Source organism: Taudactylus pleione, unplaced genomic scaffold, assembly GCF_031769625.1.
Source record: "Taudactylus pleione unplaced genomic scaffold, aTauple2 ptg000252l, whole genome shotgun sequence".
NCBI lineage: Eukaryota > Metazoa > Chordata > Amphibia > Anura > Myobatrachidae > Taudactylus > Taudactylus pleione.
Genome location: NW_028284654.1, coordinates 2,652,488 through 2,674,375, shown reverse-complemented (window position 1 = coordinate 2,674,375; position 21,888 = coordinate 2,652,488).

Here is a 21,888-nt window from a genome sequence, read left to right as displayed (position 1 = left end):
TGGATGCAACCCATGAATTCATTAGGTGCTAGAGACATCACTGAGGCAAGAGGCACAACTGGATGGCAGTAGCTCTGTTTCAGTAGATGACACTTGTATCATGGATATACAAAAAGATTCTTTGCAATAGGAAATCAATAAAAAGTTTGTATTTTGATATGTGATTGGTCTGAAATACTGTATCTGACTGGCTAATGGCGAAAGCCAAAAGTTTGACTTGGAAGTCTCTAGACAGGTGATCTTAATGGCATCGAACCCCATCTTTTATCGATGCTAACCGTAAACAAACTGTTTGTATTAGAGATGAGCGGTTCCGTTTTGACTCGATTACGTTCGGATTTGAAAACATCATTTTATTGGCTATCCAGCTCTCATGTGTTTTGGATAGCCAATAAGATGACATTTTCAGATCCAGACTTGCATAAAGTTGGCAAAAAAAAAAAAACAAGTCAAAGCCGAACCGCTCATCTCTACTTTGTATTTTGTCCCATAAATTTAGGCCCTACAAGTCACCCCAAATCCAACAACTCACAAAATTAGTAAATCATATCACATAAATACTTTAAATAGGAAGTCCAGAATGACTGTGTTTGGGGGAGGAGACTGAAATCCAAACAGAATCTCAGGTGGCATATACAGAGTAGAGATGAGCGGTTCGGTTTTGCTGAAAACCGAACACACCCGAACTTTGGGTTTCTGAGTTGAACTGAGGGCCTGATTCAGAGCCGGACGCAATTAGCGCTCGCTCGTTCAGAAAAAGGGGGTGGCTATTCAAATTAATCGTTTGCTCCTTGCGGTCTGTTGCCGCCTCCATGTCTGAACGAGCGAACAAAACATGCGGCCGTTTATTTGAAAAATACGCCCCCTGGCCGCTCGCATCATACGTCATGTCCGCTATTTATTAGATTAATCGAGTACATCGAACAGCGTATGAATTTCTCGCTATTCTTGTGGTTGGTTTTTCCTACCACTATATTGCGAGCAGTTCTGACTATAAAACAACCAAGTGACGTGGTCAATGACGCTGCTGTATTAATTATGCACACCCATAAAACGCCCGCTTTGACCTTTAAGCACGCCTGCGTTCGGATCTCCACTCCCCGTTTTCAAGCACCTTCCCCTGTTACCACCCACATACGTCTCATTCTGTCACTCAAAATAGCAGGCACTCGCTATATAGCGAACAAACGATTTTCGGCCGCACTGACTGGTTCGCGCATGCGTATTAAAAACCGTACGCATGCACAGATGTGCGAACATCGCTCGGAACGAGCGTACTGCCGCTTACGAGCGGCTCTGAATCAGGCCCTGAGTCCCCTCCTCGTCATATCAGACGCTGTGAGGTGGTCAAAAATGACTGGAATTTTATTGATATTAATAATACTATATAATACTACATTAAGTACTAGCCAATCAGCTCCTATCACTTTACAGGCTGTGTTTGAAAAATGACAGTTAGGAGCTGATTGCTTGGTAGTTTATCAGTCTCCTCTTTATCACTTTCCAAGGCTTAGTACATCTGCCCCTATATCTGTTTTTATCAATTTTGGAAAGAATCCGAAGCCGAAACAAAACACTTGAGGTTGGTTTTACTAAAACCAAACCCAAAACACGACGATGATTTAGGACCAAAACACAGGGGTCAGCGCTAGGGCTGAGCGGGTTCGGATTTCTGAAATCCGAACCCCCCTGATCCGAGTCAGATCCGAGTCAGGCTCGACTTTTCCCGCCTGACTCGGATCTGAAATCGAGGCAACACGTCATCATCCCGCCTTCCGGGTCTCGCGGGTTTTGGATCCTATATAAGGTACCCGCGTCGGCGCCATTTTCTCACTCGGCTGTGGACAGTGAAGAGGGAGGGTGGGAGTTAGGGCTGGCTGGGCTGTGTGGTGTAGTGTAGTGTAGTGCAGAGTAGTGTTGTGCTGTGCTGTGCTGCGCTGTGCTGCTGTTGTCCACTACTTCAAAGTCCATAGGGGCTGGCTGTGTTGTGCTGTGCTGCTGTTGTTAATAGGGGCTGTGTCCACTACTTCAAAGTCCATAGGGGCTGGCTGGACTGTGTTGTGCAGTCAGTTCTCCATAGGGGCTGTGTCCACTCCAAAGTCCTGTGCAGTGTCCCAGTCCTAAAGGGGTGCTGTAGTGTTGTCCAGGGGGTGCTCTGTCCATCAGGGGTGCTCCCCCCAAGTGCTAAAAAAATAATATTTTTTGTGTGTTTGTGAATTGTGTGCGCAGTAGACGCACGTGCATCAACAAAGTAGTGCCAAGCGTGCGCCTGTGTCATAAGTAAAGGGCCGGCTGGCTTGACCGTTAAAGGGTGCTGTAACCCCCAAAGTACACTCCAGTCCAAACCAAAAAAAAAAAAATTTTCTGTGTTTGTGAATTGTGTGCGCAGTAGCCGCACGTGCATCAACAAAGTAGTGCCAAGCGTGCGCCTGTGTCATAAGTAAAGGGCCGGCTGGCTTGACCGTTAAAGGGTGCTGTAACCCCTAAAGTACACTCCAGTCCAAACCAAAAAAAAAATAATTTTCTGTGTTTGTGAATTGTGTGCGCAGTAGCCGCACGTGCATCAACAAAGTAGTGCCAAGCGTGCGCCTGTGTCATAAGTAAAGGGCCGGCTGGCTTGACCATTAAAGGGTGCTGTAACTCCCAAAGTACACTCCAGTCCAAACCAAAAAAAATATTATTTTCTGTGTTTGTGAATTGTGTGCGCAGTAGCCGCACGTGCATCAACAAAGTAGTGCCAAGCGTGCGCCTGTGTCATAAGTAAAGGGCCGGCGGGCTTGACCGTTAAAGGGTGCTGTAACCCCCAAAGTACACTGCAGTCCAAACCAAAAAAATATATATTTTCTGTGTTTGTGAATTGTGTGCGCAGTAGCCGCACGTGCATCAACAAAGTAGTGCCAAGCGTGCGCCTGTGTCATAAGTAAAGGGCTGGCTGGCTTGACCGTTAAAGGGTGCTGTAACCCCTAAAGTACGCTCCAGTCCAAACCAAAAAAAAAATAATTTTCTGTGTTTGTGAATTGTGTGCGCAGTAGCCGCACGTGCATCAACAAAGTAGTGCCAAGCGTGCGCCTGTGTCATAAGTAAAGGGCCGGCTGGCTTGACCGTTAAAGGGTGCTGTAACTCCCAAAGTACACTCCAGTCCAAACCAAAAAAAATATTATTTTCTGTGTTTGTGAATTGTGTGCGCAGTAGCCGCACGTGCATCAACAAAGTAGTGCCAAGCATGCGCCTGTGTCATAAGTAAAGGGCCGGCAGGCTTGACCGTAAAAGGGTGCTGTAACCCCCAAAGTACACTGCAGTCCAAACCAAAAAAAAAAATATTTTCTGTGTTTGTGAATTGTGTGCGCAGTAGCCGCACGTGCATCAACAAAGTAGTGCCAAGCGTGCGTCTGTGTCATAAGTAAAGGGCCGGCTGGCTTGACCGTTAAAGGGTGCTGTAACCCCCAAAGTACACTCCAAACCAAAAAAATATATATTTTCTGTGTTTGTGAATTGTGTGCGCAGTAGCCGCACGTGCATCAACAAAGTAGTGCCAAGCGTGCGCCTGTGTCATAAGTAAAGGGCCGGCTGGCTTGACCGTTAAAGGGTGCTGTAACCCCCAAAGTACACTCCAGTCCAAACCAAAAAAAAAATAATTTTCTGTGTTTGTGAATTGTGTGCGCAGTAGCCGCACGTGCATCAACAAAGTAGTGGCAAGCGTGCGCCTGTGTCATAAGTAAAGGGCCGGCTGGCTTGACCATTAAAGGGTGCTGTAACTCCCAAAGTACACTCAACTCCAAACCAAAAAAAAAATTATTTTCTGTGTTTGTGAATTGTGTGCGCAGTAGCCGCACGTGCATCAACAAAGGAGCAGCGCCAAGCGTGCGCCTGTGTCCCATAAGTAAAGAGCCGGCTGGCTCATTTCTTAAAGGCTGGTGTAACCCACAAAGTGCACTACTCTCCAGCAAAAATAAAAAAATATTTTCTGTGTTTAGCCGCACGTATATATCAAATCGATATAACATAAATGGAGGACCAAACTTTCTCCGATAAAAATAAAATAGAGAAAGATCAAGAACCACTTCCTCCTAGTGCTGAAGCTGCTGCCACTAGTCATGACATAGACGATAACATGCCATCAACGTCGTCTGCCAAGGCCGATGCCCAATGTCATAATAGAGGGCACATACAATCCCAAATGACAAAGTTCAGGAAAATGACCTTGAAAAAAACATTTAAATCAGCTGAAGAGAAACGTAAACTTGCCAATATGCCATTTAAGACACGGAGTGGCAAGGAACGGCTAAGGTCGATCCCTAGTATGTTCATGACTAGTGGTTCAGCTTCACATGACGATGGAAGCCCTCCTCCCACTAAAAAAATCAAAAGAGTTAAGCTGGCAAAAGCACAGCGAAGAACTGTGCTTTCTAAGAAGATATCACAAATCCCCAAGGAGAGTCCAAGTGTGGTGGTGGTTGCGATGCCTGACCTTCCCAGCACTGGACGGGAAGAGGTGGCTCTTTCCACCATTTGCATGCCCCCTGCAAGTGCTGAAAGGAGCACCCACAGTCCACTTGCTGATCTGCAAATTGAAGATGTCACTGTTGAAGTACAACAGGATGAGGATACTGGTGTAGCTGGCGCTGAGGAGGAAGTTGGCGAGGAGGATTCTGATGGTGATGTGGTTTGTTTAAATCAGGCTCCGGGGGAGACAGTTGTTGTCCGTGGGATGAAAAAGCCCATCACGTTCATGCCTGGGCAGAAGACCAAACATTCCACCTCTTTGGTCTGGCAATATTTCTATCCAAATCCGGACAACAACTGTCTTGCCATATGTACCTTATGTAAAGGTGGAATAAGTAGGGGTAGGGACATTAACCACCTAGGAACATCCTCCCTTATACGGCACCTGCAGCGCGTTCATAAAAAGTTACTGTCAAGTTCAGAAACTTTGGCTAAGACCGTAAGCAGTCCAGGGACACCTAAATCCCGTTGTCCTGTTGTATCCAAGTGCCTGCAAACCACACCGTCAACTCCCTCCTCGTCAATTTCCTCCTTAGTCAGGATCGGAAGTAGTCCTGCAGGCCATGTCACTGGCATGACTGACTCTCCTATCGGGGATTCCTCCGGAGGATCCTGCATTGCTACGCCTCCTGCTGCCGCTGCTGCTGTTGCTGCTGCTGGGAGTCGTTCATCATCCCAGAGAGGAAGTAGGAACACCACTACTTTTACTAAACAATTGACCCTCCAACAGTCCTTAGCGAGGAGGATGAAGTACGACAGCAGTCATCCTGAAGCAAAACGTATAACTGAGGCCTTGACTGCTATGTTGGTGTTAGACGTGCGTCCGGTATCCGCCATTAGTGCAGTGGGATTTAGACAATTGCTGGAGGTAGTGTGTCTCCGGTTCCAAATCCCGTCTAGATTCCACTTCACTAGGCAGGCGATACCGAGACTGTACAGAAATGTCAGAAAAAGTGTCCTCAGTGTCCTGAAAAATGCCGTTGTACCCAATGTCCACTTAACCAAGGACATGTGGACAAGTGGAACAGGGCAGACTAAGGACTATATGACTGTGACAGCCCACTGGGTAGATGTATCACCTTACACAGCAACAGCAGCAGCGTCACCAGTCGCAGCATCTCAGAAACGCCAGCTCGTTCCAAGGCAGGCTACGCTGTGTATCACTAGTTTCAGTAAGAGGCACACCGCCGACAACCTCTTAGAGAAACTGAGGGAAATCATCGCCCAGTGGCTTACCCCACTTAGACTCTCCTGGGGATTTGTGATATCTGACAACGCCACCAATATTGTGCGGGCATTACATCTGGGCAAATTCCAGCACGTCCCATGTTTTGCTCACACAATAAACTTGGTGGTGCAGAATTTTCTGAAAAGCGACAGGGGCGTACAGGAGACGCTTTGGGTGGCCCGAAAAATTTCTGGCCACTTTCGCCATTCAGCGACTGCGTGCCAAAGACTGGAGCGCCAGCAAACACTCTTGAACCTGCCCCGCCATCACCTGAAGCAAGAGGTTGTGAAGCGGTGGAACTCAACCCTCTATATGCTTCAGAGGATGGAGGAGCAGCAAAAGGCCATTCAAGCCTATACATCCACCTATGACATAGGCAAAGGAGGGGGTATGCACCTGACTCAAGCACAGTGGAGAATGATTTCCGTGTTGTGCAAGGTTCTCCAGCCCTTTGAACTTGCCACACGTGAAGTCAGTTCAGACACTGCCAGCTTGAGTCAGGTCATTCCCCTTATCAGGCTTTTGCAGAAGCAGCTGGAGAAAGTGAAGGAGGAGCTAAGACGGAGCGATTCCGCTCGGCATGTGGGACTTGTGGATGAAGCCCTTCATTCGCTTTGCCAGGATTCCAGGGTGGTCAGTCTGTTGAAATCAGACCACTACATTTTGGCCACCGTGCTCGATCCTAGGTTTAAAGCCTATGTGGTGTCTCTCTTTCCGGCCGACACAAGCCTGCAGAGGTGCAAAGACCTGCTGGTGAACACACTGTCAGCTGAAGCGGAACGTGACACGTCAACAGCTCCTTCTTCATTTTCTCCCGCAACTGGGGCTGCCAGGAAAAAACTTAGGTATCCTAAGCAACCCGCTGGCAGTGATGCAGGGCAGACAGGACCAAGTTTGGACATCTGGTCCGGACTGGAGGACCTGGCAACAATTTCTGACATGTCTACTGTCACTGCATATGATACTGTCACCATTGACAGAATGGTGGAGGATTACATCGGTGACAGCATCCAAGTAGGCATGTCAGACAGTCCATACCTGTACTGGCAGAAAAAAGAGTCAATTTGGAGGCCCCTGTACAAACTGGCTCTATTTTACCTGAGTTGCCCCCCCTCCAGTGTGTACTCCGAAAGAGTGTTTAGTGCAGCCGGGAACCTTGTCAGCGAAAGGCGTAGGAGGTTGCTTCCACAGAATGTGGAGAAGATGATGTTCATCAAAATCAATTATCAGCTCTTCCAGGGAGACCAGCCTCCAGAACGTACAGAGGGACCTGTGGTGGTGGATTCAAGTGGGGACGAGTTAATACTTTGTGAGGATGAGGATGTACACACTGAAGAGGGTGAGGAATCGGTGGATGAGGAGGATGAGGATGACATCTTGCCTCCGTAGAGCCAGTTTGTGCAGGGACAGATTAATTGCCAGCTTGTTTTGTGGGGGCCCAAACGAACCAATCATTTCAGCCACAGTTGTGTGGCAGACCCTGGCGCTGAAATGATTGGTTTGTTAAAGTGTGCATGTCCTGTTTATACAACATAAGGGTGGGTGGGAGGGCCCAAGGACAATTCCATCTTGCACCCCTTTTTTTTCTTTGCATTATGTACAGTTTGGGGCCTAGTTTTTCAAACTGCCATCCTGTCTGCCACTGCAGTGTCACGCCTAGATGGGTCACGTGTTTGTGCCACCCACTCGTGTCGCTTAGCATAGTCATCCAGCTACCTCGGTGCAACCTTTTGGACATAAAAACACTATTGTGAGGTGTGAGGTGTTCAGAATAGACTGGAAATGAGTGGAAATTAAGGTTATTGAGGTTAATAATAGCATAGGAGCAGAAAAACCTACAAATTCTGTGATTTTAGCTGTTTTTATGCTTTTTTTCAAAAAAATACAGATCCAAAACACAAAACCCAGAACCCAAAACACGGAAGGGTGGTTTTGGCAAAACCAATCCAGATCCAAAACACGAAGAAAGATCCAGATCCAAAACCAAAGCACAAAACACGAAAAGTGGCCGGTGCACACCCCTAGTCAATGCACAACTCTAATATAGAGTACATAAGAATATACTGTACATAGCAATTTTCCAGGTACTTAGAGCTCAAAAGAACACAATAAAAATTAGATGTGTCCATTTATCACAATAGTGTAATAGAGGAATTGTATTCTGGTTCCATCCACATCTTTAAAGCTGTTAAACAATTTGAACATGTGCTGCGGTGGGAATATGTTGCAGTCGGAATGTGCTGCAAGCCTAGTTTAGATGTAGCAGAAAATCTATGATGCCTGCAACAGGAAATCGTTAAGCCCCCAATATAAATGCCATCAGCGCACATTAGCTGCTGGTGATGGGTTGCAGACCCTCAGGAAGAGAGGGAACTAACCTTTGATCACACTGCCCAGACTCCTAGCTGATCAATCACCATGTGCTGTATCAAGCTGTCTCTTTATACAAAGAGTGACAGTCTCAAGCTGTCTCATTATCCATAGCTTTGCAAATGCTGACCCTCTCTGTCTGCTCCCTACAATATTTAATTTACACTCAGTATAGTACACAGCTATTGTTCATTCCAATATTAAGTCATGTCCTACAGACTGGCACTGGCTCCTCTTCCACTTTCATTTCCTCCCACTGCATTAAAGGCTCTGACGACTATTTAGCAATAATCGCAATATTGGCTTGAATATTTTGAACAATATTGTTGCGATTATTTGCTTTTTTACTTCATTTTCCCTGTACACTATATATATATATATATATATATATATATATACTGTATATATATATATATATATATATATATATATATATATTTATATATATATACACAAGCAAAGATATAAGCAACACTCCGGAGACTACAGTATGTACTGTTGGCATAATGTGTAAGGGAGAGGGGGGGAATTTGTACTGTGTGGCATAATGTGTAATGGGGGATGGGGGGGTTGTACTGTGTGGCATAATATTTAATATGGGGAGGGGTGTTGTACTGTGTGGCATAATTTGTAATGGGGCGAGAGGGGGTTGTACTGTGTGGCATAATGTGTAATGGGGAGAGGGGGTTGTACTTTGTGGTGTAATGGGGGAGGGGGGTTGTACTGTGTGGCATAATGTGTAATGGAGGGAGAGGGGGTTGTACTGTGTGGTGTAATGTGTAATGGAGGGAGAGGGGGTTGTACTGTGTGGCATAATGTGTAATGGGAAGAGGGGGTTGTACTTTGTGGTGTAATGGGGAGGGGGGTTGTACTGTGTGGCATATTGTTTAATTTGGGGGAGGGGGTTGTACTGTGTGGCATAGTGTGTAATGGGGGAGAGGGGGGTTGAACTGTGTGGAGTAATGTGTAAGGGGGGAGTTGTACTGTGTGGTATAATGTGTAAGGGGGAGGGGGGAATGTGTACTGTGTGGTGTAATGGAGGAATTTGTACTGTCAGCATAATGTGTAAGGGGCATTACTACTGTGTGGCGTATTTTAGCGTAATGTATATAAGGGACACTACTACAGGTATGTAATGTAAATAAGGGGCACTACTGTGTGGCGTAATGTGAATTGGGTGTGCTATAGTGTGGCCACGCCCTTTCCCTATGAAACCATACCTTTTTTTTGACCCACATGCCTGCAGTGTGCACTGTCCCTGTTTACGTTGTGGGGGTACCATATCTCTTTCTGCCATTGGGCACCAAAATGTCTAGTTACGGCTTTGCATATATATGTGTGTGTATATATATATAGTGTTCACTCTAGCTCCGGCACGAGGCAGGGCGCCGGAGCTAGAGAGGGCACGTTCGTGCGCGTGCCGAAGGCGCTCGAGCGACCGAGAAGGGGGCGTGGTCATCGAAAAGGGGGCATGTCTATAAGACGCGTCCCCTTTTCGTCACTCTTGGGGGCGTGCCCGGCACTTACGGACACGCCGGGCAGCCCGCAAGCCCTGCAGACAGGGAGAATAGATGCCAGGCGCACATTTCTTCACCCGTGGGACACTGCGACCTGCGGGTGAAGACGGCTCCCGCAGGCTGTTAGGGCAGGGAGCTTTTTGCCTTCCAGAAGGAGGGCAGGGCGCCGCGCCCCGCTAAAACAGCCTAGCGGGAACGCTATATATATATATATACACATACGGTATGCAATATGCAATCGGGAAGCCGACTGCCTAAATACCGGCAGCCGGCTTCCTGACAGTTATATCCCGGCAAGGGTGAAATGCCGGGCATCTAGATGTAGACGCCCGGAATTTCCCTGATGCCGGGAGACCGGCGCCCCGCATCCCGCACGTAGGGGGGATTAGGGTTAGGCACTTGGGGGGGAGGTTAGGGTTAGGCACCCCTAAGGAGGGTTAGGGTTAGGGGGGTTAGGTTAGTAGATACTCACCTATCCACGATCGGGATTTCCAGCGCTGTCGGCCTTCCGCTGCCGGGATCTCTGCTTATGTCGGGCTGCCATGCGGCCGGCGGTATTTCATACCAATTCCCCCACATATATACATATACACACACACATATATTATACACTCAGCTGGTGTTCTGTAAGTTTTTTTATTCCCTTTCAATCCTTTCTTCCTTGTTCTGCCCGCCCCTCCCATGTGCCTCCCGCCTCCACCTGGTGCCTCCTGTCTTTCCATGTTTTTATCCCTCTCTCCCCCTCTTTTCTTTCCATCTCCCCTGTTCTTCCCCATATGCTGCTCCCGTCTCATCCTTTCTTCATCCCTTCTCCTCCTGTTATTCCCCGTTCCTCCTGTCTCTGCCTGGTCACCTGTGCAGACATGTGGGACTGCAGCTGTATGTATGTGACAGTCACCAGCTGGTGTTGTGAAGGAGCCTCAGTTCGGGCCGAGGGGCCCATTTATTATTGTATATTTGCGGCTATATTCCCGAAACACCCGTTTTCCGGAGTTAACCACAAATATTAAGTTTCCCCCAGTTGTATATCTCCAATGCCTGTTACGATCCCTCCATTTCCGCTGGCAGGAAATGGAGGATGCGATGCTGCCAAATTTTACCAACGTCCAGAATGTGATGCATTCCGGCATAGGCGAAACTGGGGGGTGGTCCGGGGGTGCACAGGACCACCCATTAGCCCAGTTCGCTAAAAAAAAAATGGCCACCGGGGGAGCTGCTGAGCATGCTCTTCTCACAACAAGCAGCAAAACAGGAACAGGACGGAGGTACAGTAAGTGCTGGCGGCGACAGCAGGGAGGGTGGTGGGGGGCATTGTACCTTTGCACCCCCTGTTAATACAGCTGTCCAGCTGCAGCTATGTAGATTGTGAAGACCCCACAAAGTGTTGAGCTGGCTCCCTGAACACATGGTACCATGTTTACAGCAGTGATTTCACCGAGTCAACGAAGCACCTCCTCACCGAATCAGCTAAGCACCTTCTCACCAAGTCATCTAAAGCACCTCCTCACCGAGTCAGCTAAGCACCTACTCACCGAGTCAGCTAAGCACCTACTCACCGAGTCAGCTAAGCACTTACTCACCGAGTCAGCTAAGCACCTACTCACCGAGTCAGCTAAGGACCTCCTCACCGAATCAGCTAAGCACCTTCTCACCAAGTCATCTAAAGCACCTCCTCACCGAGTCAGCTAAGCACCTACTCACCGAGTCAGCTGACCATCTCTTCATTGACCACTGCCTCACCAAGCACCTATGCACAGTTTCTATTTAGGGCCGTATTCAATTTGAGGCGAAAAGTCAGTTTTCGCGTATTTTTGGTGGAAACTTTTCGCCGATGACGTAATTTTCGCCTGTTTGACTCTTACTCCGCATTCCATTTGAAAGACTTTCCGCCTAGGCGGAAAGTCAATGCAATGTAACAGGCGGAAAAGTTTTGCCTATGAATGGGAGGCGGAAAAAAGTGAAGAATTGGGGTTTTGGGGTGCAACGTTGCGGGAACCCCCGTGCAGCCTTCCTTTAAGAACAACCCAAAAAATTACTTTGAAAAAGGGGGCGGAAAAAAAAATGTTGGAGTACAAACTTAAAAACTAGCGAACTTCACTCTGGGGGGGGGGTCCCCAAGTATGCACCAAGTGTTTTTTTTTATTGTAGGTGCTTGCGACAGGTGGATTTTTCACGATTTTTTCAACTTCACTTTAGCAAATTTTAAATATGCTAACCCCCAATTTCATGTACCCCAAATTTGCTGGGATAATTTATTTTCGGGAAAAAAAACTCCAAAATACTATTCTGCATCACGTATAGAAAAACGCTATTTAGCAGCTATTGAGCCCGTTTAAAAATACCAAATTCCTCCAGCAAGCCAAATCGGGGGGTACCATAGGGAACCCCCATGTCAGAGCATCATTTGGGAGGTGTCAGGCTGATTTCCCCTGAACTGACAGTACTTTCCACCTGTTCAAGTTTCGCCGGGTCCCATTTTCGCGTACTTCCATATTGAAAAAGGGGTAAAGCTGGGACGGCCGCGATACTTTTCCGCCTACAAAACAGGCGAAGTAGGCGGAAAGTCTGGGCCGCGAAAAAGTATCGCGGCTCGGCTCATATTGAATACGGCTCTAAGTCAGTTATTCGGGGACAATCAGTGTAATTACATCTGGATTCCCCACCCTCACTGATAAAATGGTGGGCTTCCTATCTCTACAGATACCACCCCACCAATGGCTCTGTAACCAGGGGCGGATCTAGACTTTTGTATTAGGGGGGGTGAGTTAATGATTAATTCCGCCCCCCCCGCAAACCCCCCCTCGCGGCAACCCCTCCCCTCGCGGTAACCCCCATCCCCCCGCGAACCCCCCATTGCGGCAACCCCTCCCCTCGCGGCAACTTCCCCTCCCCCCCGCGACCCCCCCTTGCGGAAACCCCCCCTCTATTTACACTTACCTCCGCTGCTCCGGTGATGTACTCCCTCCGGGCTTCGGTCAGCAGCTCTCCCATCGTGCACGTGACCCGGTCAGCTGTTTAATGCAGCAGCTGACCAGGGTCACAGTGCAGGAGCCGGGAGACCAGCAGACTGGAGAGAGGACATCACCGGAGCCCCGAGGTAAGTTGTGTTTTCTTTTTTTTCAGCAGTGATCAGCGTGTGGTCTGGTTAGACCACACGCTGATCACAGGGTGTGAGGAGCCGGCTGTGATCACTTCCTCCCCGGCTCCCAGGTCAGGTGACAGCCTGTCACTGACACATCCGCCTGACTGGGAGACGGGCGCTCCAATCACAGCACAGCCTTTATCATCTCTCTCCTCTGAATGATGCAGAGGAGAGAGATGATAAAGGTCGGACAAACTGTGCTAGGGGGGCAATCGCTCCAATTGCCCCCCCTGGATCCGCCACTGTCTGGAACCTACATTGGAGTTGTCCTGTCCTTGGAACCAGTTGGGTTCTGCAGTGAGAGGAAGTCATCTAGACACACTGCGACGTACACTGGGGCTGAGAGACACACACTGGGGTTGGGGCAATGGGGCTGAGAGACACACTGGGTCAGAGAGATGCACACTAGGGCTGAGAGATGCACACTGGGGCCGGGGGAATGGGGCTGAGAGACGCACACTGGGGTTGTAGAAATGGGGCTTAGAGACACACTGGGACGTACACTGGGGCTAAGAGACACACTCGGGTTGGGGGAATGGGGCTGAGAGACACACTGGGGCAGAGTGATGCACACTGGGGTCGGGGGAATGGGGCAGAGACGCACACTGGGGCAGGGGGAATGGGGCTGACAGATGCACACTGGGGCTGGGGGAATGGGGCTGAGAGATGTACACTGGGGTCAGGGGAATGGGGCAGAGAGACGCACACTGGGGCTGGTGGAATGAGGCTGAGAGCCACAGGTGGGCCTGAGGATGGAGAGACGCAGGGGGTTCTGGGGATGGAGAGGCCCAGGGGGTCCTGGGGATGGAAAGAGACAAGGGGGCCTGGAGTTAGAGAGACATGGAGGCCTGGAGATAAAGAGACACAGAGAGCCTGAAGAACCACATGGGGCCTGTGGATGGAGACATTGGGGGGTCTGGAGTAACACAGGGGAGCCTGGAGAGACACAGAAGTTTGATCAGGGAAATTCACATTTTTCCTGCACAAAAGCTTCTGTTACTACAGTATATATTATTTGGTTATGATGATGACATGGGTTATATTTCTATGTAAACAGGCATCTTCCAGACAATGTGATCTCCTACATGAATAGTGAATACCGGCTGAAGACGCTGCCCAGTGAAGTTCAAATTCCTCAGAAGTTCCCCGTTGCAGAGAAACCACCATATAGGTAAGAAAAGACTTTCAAACTGACTGAGGCCCCAAAAACCCACCTAGGGGTGACGCCAAGGTGACAGCAGCCGGATGCTGCACTGTAGCATCAAATGCAGCACTCGGCTCCTGACAGTGTGAGGGAGCCGGCACTGCACAGTGCTCACCCGTACTTCTTAGACACACACCAGACCACTGGGGTTCGTGCTGCGAGGCCATTCCCCCTTCTCAAGTGACCACGCCCCCTGTTCATGAGGTCACACCCCCTTTTTGGCGGCGCGCGCCTGCGCCGCGCACACAACATACCTTCTTGCTCCGGGTTACACCATGGGGAAAGATGCCACTGGTGGGTTTTTTTCCTATATCTGACATGGTGCTAAAACTGGGACCAACCATTACCAGATCTCTAGTTTCGCGTTCCGGATATTGGTCCCTGTAGCTAACGCCATCTGTAGCCTATAGGCTACACTGCGCATAATTAGCCGGCCGTGGCTATGGTGGCTGTGCATGTGCAGCAGCTCAGGTAGCACTCCAGGCTCATCACAGTGACGGGCTCCTTTCGGAGTTCCCGTCCCTACATGTGCCGGATGATACGTTCCGGTGATATGATCGCATTTTGCAATGCGATCATGGGTGGTAATGTCATTGCCAGATTGCATTGCAATAGAAAATATTAATAAATGCCCCCCCTAGTGAGAGAATTGTTGTGGAGGTGGTGGGTTGGGGGGGTAAGTGGAAGTAGGGTGATGGGTGACAGTTAGAGGAATATGTTCTACTTAGTACATTTAAGGCAGTCTATATTATTAGCATCTTGTAGTTGTGTTTAAAGGGAATCAGTATGATATACCGCAGGCCGCCTGGCCGGCAGTTCTAATCCTGACAGCAGCAGCCCGGAAGGGGTGAAGATCCCGATCGTTCATTTTTCTTAAGTATAGCTAACCTTACCAGTGGCAAACGCAGGATTTCTAGAGGGGGGTTTCCAAGTGCTTGATTTTAGAGTGAGTGTGGCCAGTCCATGAAGAGGGCATAATTAGCACTTATCCAGCTTTAATATGTTACACACAAAGCATATTGTGTGTCATAATTCCAGCATATACAGGACCAGTGATCACAGTAATTAGCCATTAGATGCGGTAGTAAGGCCATCCTGCCTGAGCTCAGTGTTTTTATGTCAGATGTGAGCATCATTCCTGAGCATTGGAGCAAGTCTGGGAGTCTGGGGGAGCAGCAGAAGAACTTAGCACTGCCCTGGTCAAATACAGTATATGTACATATTGGTCTCCTTATGTACTGGACAGTGTATTATTATACAGTATTAATAATTAACCCTATTGATAGTCTATAGCAGTGCACCCCTAAGAGTGCATGTTTTCCACATGTCTTAGTTGGTGCACAGGTTATTTATTACTAGCTGACACATTTTAAAAGATCCACAGGTGGTGCTAATCATTTCATTTGTGATACTGAGAAGAACATGCAGCACTAGTAACATTGTTTTATATCACTATTTCTATTGTGGTCACGGTGTGTGCTGGGGAAGGGGATTTCCAGGCAGATGGAAACTCCCCCTGCATTTGCCTATGCTTACTCCCTACCCTTACCTTAACCCTTTAGGGGTGCCTAAACCCAAACCTCCCCCCCAAGTGCCTTTCCCCCCTCTAAGTGCCTAAACCTAACCCCCCCTTCCCTGCAGCCTAACCCTAAGTCTCTTGGGGGGGGGTGCCTAACCCTAACCCCCCTTCCCCTAGCCTAACCCTCTCGGAGGGGGAGGGCCTAACCCTAAGTCCCCCCTGGGAGCCCCTAACCTAACACCCCCCCCCAATGCGGCTGTCCGCGCCTGGCACCCAGCTTACCTTCGATCGGTATGCCGGGTGTCGGGCTCCCGGCATAGGTAAAATGCCAGGCGTTGGGATTTCGACACCTGTCATTAGTACCTTGCCGGGAAGCCGGCGGTCAGGATTTCGCCCGTCGGTTTCCCGACTGCTTCCCGTTTAAAGTACTTTCCCACTATTAGTAGACTTTTCCAAGACAGTGTTAATCAAAAGACGGAATTCAGAGGTGCACACTATGTTGCTGCCGCATGCAAGCGCCTGATATTTTCAGCCTACGTATGCGCCCAGATGGTTATCACCGGGAGATGCAGAACAAATTTGGTTGCAGAGAAAGGCAAATTCAGTGGCGTTCCTGGGAGGTCACAGGGCAGTAGCTACCCAAATGCGGGTGTGTCGGTGGTCAGCGACCGAGTCTTTTGCCACAGTTGCACTGACATCAGTGGCCATGTTTAGTCGGACATTCTGCACCTCCACAGGGCCGGTGCATTGTCCGATGGTGCGACCAATGGTGTATGTTTGTTTTCACAGCCGCGGATTAGCGCTGCAGCCGGTGGGTGTCTCATTAGGATGACCAAAAGACGCAGTGACGGCTGCAATACTGCGCACCTCTGAATCAGGCCCTGAGTACTCATACAGCGCGCCTATATTATATATACCAGTAATCTCTGTGTATTAAGTGATATTTCTTTTAAACACATAGTGGCCGATTCAGTTCAACGCAATGTGCTGCCGGGCACATATCGGCCATTGCCACCATCGCACCTCTTCCGGGTGTGAGAGAAAACTTGCAATGCCGGCAGGTGCGATGTGCTGTACCTGAATGGCGCATCGCGTCCATCACGTTGAATTGAATTCCCCCCATAGGTCTCTAGGGTACCTAGTGATTTATTCCTGAGTACCGCAGTATTGTATGGTATGTAATATATATATAATGCTGTAGTGCTGGGGGTGGTGGTGTCTGTGTATTTCTACCCTCATTTATTCTACCGCTGGTTGCTGTGTTTTTTTTCCAGCTATGTCATTTCACATGTATTGTAATTATGATATGTCAAGTGACTGCTATAATGTATGTTCATTGTACGGCACTGAGGACACTTTGTCACACCTTAAAAATAAATAAGGATAATATTAATGTAGTGTGGTGATTGGGGTGGTTGTGGTATAGTGTTGGGGCATTGATATTGGGTGGGGATAGTAGTATTGCAGTAATGAGCAGGAAATGTCTGGTATTGCTGTAATGTGGGGTTGATATTGCAAATCGCTGTGAGGTGTAGAGTTGGTGGGCTATTGCTATTGCTATAGTGGGCTTGGGAAAGGGATGTTACCCCTGTACCTCAGAGTACCTGATTCGGAAATAACCAAGCCGCTTGGTTATTTCCAAATCAGGCACTCTGGGGTACAGGGGTAACATCCAGCCCTTGTTTAGATGCTACCCTCTGTACCTAAGCAAACCTAATTTTGGAGATACAGATATCTATGCACACATTGAGATTTGGAGAGACACCATATAGAGAATTCAGATAGCATTGACCAAAGTGGTTTTAAGTTACATATGCAATTGACTATGAGTTATAGTTGTGGTACCAAATTGATTGGTGCCCCCCCATATATACAGTGTATATATATATATATATATATATATATTTATTAGGGGTGTGCACCGGCCACTTTTCGTGTTTTGGTTTTGGATCTGGATCTTTCTTCGTGTTTTGGATCTGGATTGGTTTTGCCAAAACCACCCTTCCGTGTTTTGGGTTCTGGGTTTTGTGTTTTGGATCTGTATTTTTTTGAAAAAAAAGCATAAAAACAGCTAAAATCACAGAATTTGTAGGTTTTTCTGCTCCTATGCTATTATTAACCTCAATAACCTTAATTTCCACTCATTTCCAGTCTATTCTGAACACCTCACACCTCACAATAGTGTTTTTATGTCCAAAAGGTTGCACCGAGGTAGCTGGATGACTATGCTAAGCGACACGAGTGGGCGGCACAAACACGTGACCCATCTAGGAGTGACACTGCAGTGGCAGACAGGATGGCAGTTAGAAAAACTAGGCCCCAAACTGTACATAATGCAAAGAAAAAAAAGAAGTGCAAGATGGAATTGTCCTTGGGCCCTCCCACCCACCCTTATGTTGTATAAACAGGACATGCACACTTTAACAAATCAATCATTTCAGCGCCAGGGTCTGCCACACAACTGTGGCTGAAATGATTGGTTCGTTTGGGCCCCCACAAAACAAGCTGGCAATTAATGTGTCCCTGCACAAACTGGCTCTACGGAGGCAAGATGTCATCCTCATCCTCCTCATCCACCGATTCCTCACCCTCTTCAGTGTGTACATCCTCATCCTCACAAAGTATTAACTCGTCCCCACTTGAATCCACCACCACAGGTCCCTCTGTACCTTCTGGAGGCTGGTCTCCCTGGAAGAGCTGATAATTCATTTTGATGAACATCATCTCCACATTCTGTGGAAGCAACCTCCTACGCCTTTCGCTGACAAGGTTCCCGGCTGCACTAAACACTCTTTCGGAGTACACACTGGAGGGGGGGCAACTCAGGTAAAATAGAGCCAGTTTGTACAGGGGCCTCCAAATTGCCTCTTTTTCCTGCCAGTACAGGTATGGACTGTCTGACATGCCTACTTGGATGCTGTCACCGATGTAATCCTCCACCATTCTGTCAATGGTGACAGTATCATATGCAGTGACAGTAGACATGTCAGAAATTGTTGCCAGGTCCTTCAGTCCGGACCAGATGTCCAAACTTGGTCCTGCCTGCCCTGCATCACCGCCAGCGGGTTGCTTAGGATACCTAAGTTTTTTCCTGGCAGCCCCAGTTGCGGGAGAAAATGAAGAAGGAGCCGTTGACGTGTCACGTTCCACTTCAGCTGACAGTGTGTTCACCAGCAGGTCTTTGCACCTCTGCAGGCTTGTGTCGGCCGGAAAGAGAGACACCACATAGGCTTTAAACCTAGGATCGAGCACGGTGGCCAAAATGTAGTGGTCTGATTTCAACAGATTGACCACCCTGGAATCCTGGCAAAGCGAATGAAGGGCTTCATCCACAAGTCCCACATGCCGAGCGGAATCGCTCCGTCTTAGCTCCTCCTTCACTTTCTCCAGCTGCTTCTGCAAAAGCCTGATGAGGGGAATGACCTGACTCAAGCTGGCAGTGTCTGAACTGACTTCACGTGTGGCAAGTTCGAAGGGCTGAAGAACCTTGCACAACACGGAAATCATTCTCCACTGCGCTTGAGTCAGGTGCATACCCCCTCCTTTGCCTATGTCATAGGTGGATGTATAGGCTTGTATGGCCTTTTGCTGCTCCTCCATCCTCTGAAGCATATAGAGGGTTGAGTTCCACCGCGTCACAACCTCTTGCTTCAGGTGATGGCGGGGCAGGTTCAAGAGTGTTTGCTGGCGCTCCAGTCTTCGGCACGCAGTCGCTGAATGGCGAAAGTGGCCAGAAATTTTTCGGGCCACCCAAAGCGTCTCCTGCACGCCCCTGTCGCTTTTCAGAAAATTCTGCACCACCAAGTTTATTGTGTGAGCAAAACATGGGACGTGCTGGAATTTGCCCAGATGTAATGCCCGCACAATATTGGTGGCGTTGTCAGATATCACAAATCCCCAGGAGAGTCTAAGTGGGGTAAGCCACTGGGCGATGATTTCCCTCAGTTTCTCTAAGAGGTTGTCGGCAGTGTGCCTCTTACTGAAACCGGTGATACACAGCGTAGCCTGCCTTGTAACGAGCTGGCGTTTCTGAGATGCTGCTACTGGTGACGCTGCTGCTGTTGCTGCGTAAGGTGATACATCTACCCAGTGGGCTGTCACAGTCATATAGTCCTTAGTCTGCCCTGTTCCACTTGTCCACATGTCCGTGGTTAAGTGGACATTGTGTACAACGGCATTTTTCAGGACACTGAGGACACTTTTTCTGACGTTTCTGTACAGTCTCGGTATCGCCTGCCTAGTGAAGTGGAATCTAGACGGGATTTGGAACCGGGGACACACTACCTCCATCAATTGTCTAAATCCCACTGCACTAATGGCGGATACCGGACGCACGTCTAACACCAACATAGCAGTCAAGGCCTCAGTTATACGTTTTGCTTCAGGATGACTGCTGTCGTACTTCATCCTCCTCGCTAAGGACTGTTGGAGGGTCAATTGTTTAGTAAAAGTAGTGGTGTTCCTACTTCCTCTCTGGGATGATGAACGACTCCCAGCAGCAGCAACAGCAGCAGCGGCAGCAGTAGGCGTAGCAATGCAGGATCCTCCGGAGGAATCCCGGATAGGAGAGTCAGTCATGCCAGTGATATGGCCTGCAGGACTACTTCCGATCCTGACTAAGGAGGAAATTGACGAGGAGGGAGTTGACGGTGTGGTTTGCAGGCGCTTGGATACAACAGGACAACGGGATTTAGGTGTCCCTGGACTGCTTACGGTCTGAGCCAAAGTTTCTGAACTTGACAGTAACTTTTTATGAACGCGCTGCAGGTGCCGTATAAGGGAGGATGTTCCTAGGTGGTTGACGTCCCTACCCCTACTTATTTCACCTTTACATATGGTACATATGGCAAGACAGTTGTTGTCCGGATTTGGATAGAAATATTGCCAGACCAAAGAGGTGGAATGTTTGGTCTTCTGCCCAGGCATGACCGTGATGGGCTTTTTCATCCCACGGACAACAACTGTTTCCCCCGGAGCCTGATTTAAACAAACCACATCACCATCAGAATCCTCCTCGCCAACTTCCTCCTCAGCGCCAGCTACACCAGTATCCTCATCCTGTTGTACTTCAACAGTGACATCTTCAATTTGCATATCAGCAAGTGGACTGTGGGTGCTCCTTTCAGCACTTGCAGGGGGCGTGCAAATGGTGGAAAGAGCCACCTCTTCCCGTCCAGTGCTGGGAAGGTCAGGCATCGCAACCACCACCACACTTGGACTCTCCTTGGGGATTTGTGATATCTTCTTAGAAAGCACAGTTCTTCGCTGTGCTTTTGCCAGCTTAACTCTTTTGATTTTTTTAGTGGGAGGAGTGCTTCCATCGTCATGTGAAGCTGAACCACTAGTCATGAACATACTAGGGATCGACCTTAGCCGTTCCTTGCCACTCCGTGTCGTAAATGGCATATTGGCAAGTTTACGTTTCTCTTCAGCTGATTTAAATGTCTTTTTCAAGGTCATTTTCCTGAACTTTGCCATTTGGGATTGTATGTGCCCTCTACTATGACATTGGGCATCGGCCTTGGCAGACGACGTTGATGGCATGTTATCGTCTATGTCATGACTAGTGGCAGCAGCTTCAGCACTAGGAGGAAGTGGTTCTTGATCTTTCTCTATTTTATTTTTATCGGAGAAAGTTTGGTCCTCCATTTATGTTATATCGATTTGATATATACGTGCGGCTAAACACAGAAAATAATATTTTTTTTGGTTTGGACTGGAGTGTACTTTGTGGGTTACAGCACCCTTTAACGGTCAAGCCAGCCGGCCCTTTACTTATGACACAGGCGCATGCTTGGCACTACTTTGTTGATGCACGTGCGGCTACTGCGCACACAATTCACAAACACAGAAAATAATTTTTTTTTGGTTTGGACTGGAGTGTACTTTCGGGGGTTACAGCACCCTTTAACGGTCAAGCCAGCCGGCCCTTTACTTATGACACAGGCGCACGCTTAGCACTACTTTGTTGATGCACGTGCGGCTACTGCGCACACAATTCACAAACACAGAAAATAATTTTTTTTTTGGTTTGGACTGGAGTGTACTTTCGGGGGTTACAGCACCCTTTAACGGTCAAGCCAGCCGGCCCTTTACTTATGACACAGGCGCACGCTTGGCACTACTTTGTTGATGCACGTGCGGCTACTGCGCACACAATTCACAAACACAGAAAATAATTTTTTTTTTGGTTTGGACTGGAGTGTACTTTCGGGGGTTACAGCACCCTTAACGGTCAAGCCAGCCGGCCCTTTACTTATGACACAGGCGCACGCTTGGCACTACTTTGTTGATGCACGTGCGGCTACTGCGCACACAATTCACAAACACAGAAAATAATTTTTTTTTTGGTTTGGACTGGAGTGTACTTTCGGGGGTTACAGCACCCTTAACGGTCAAGCCAGC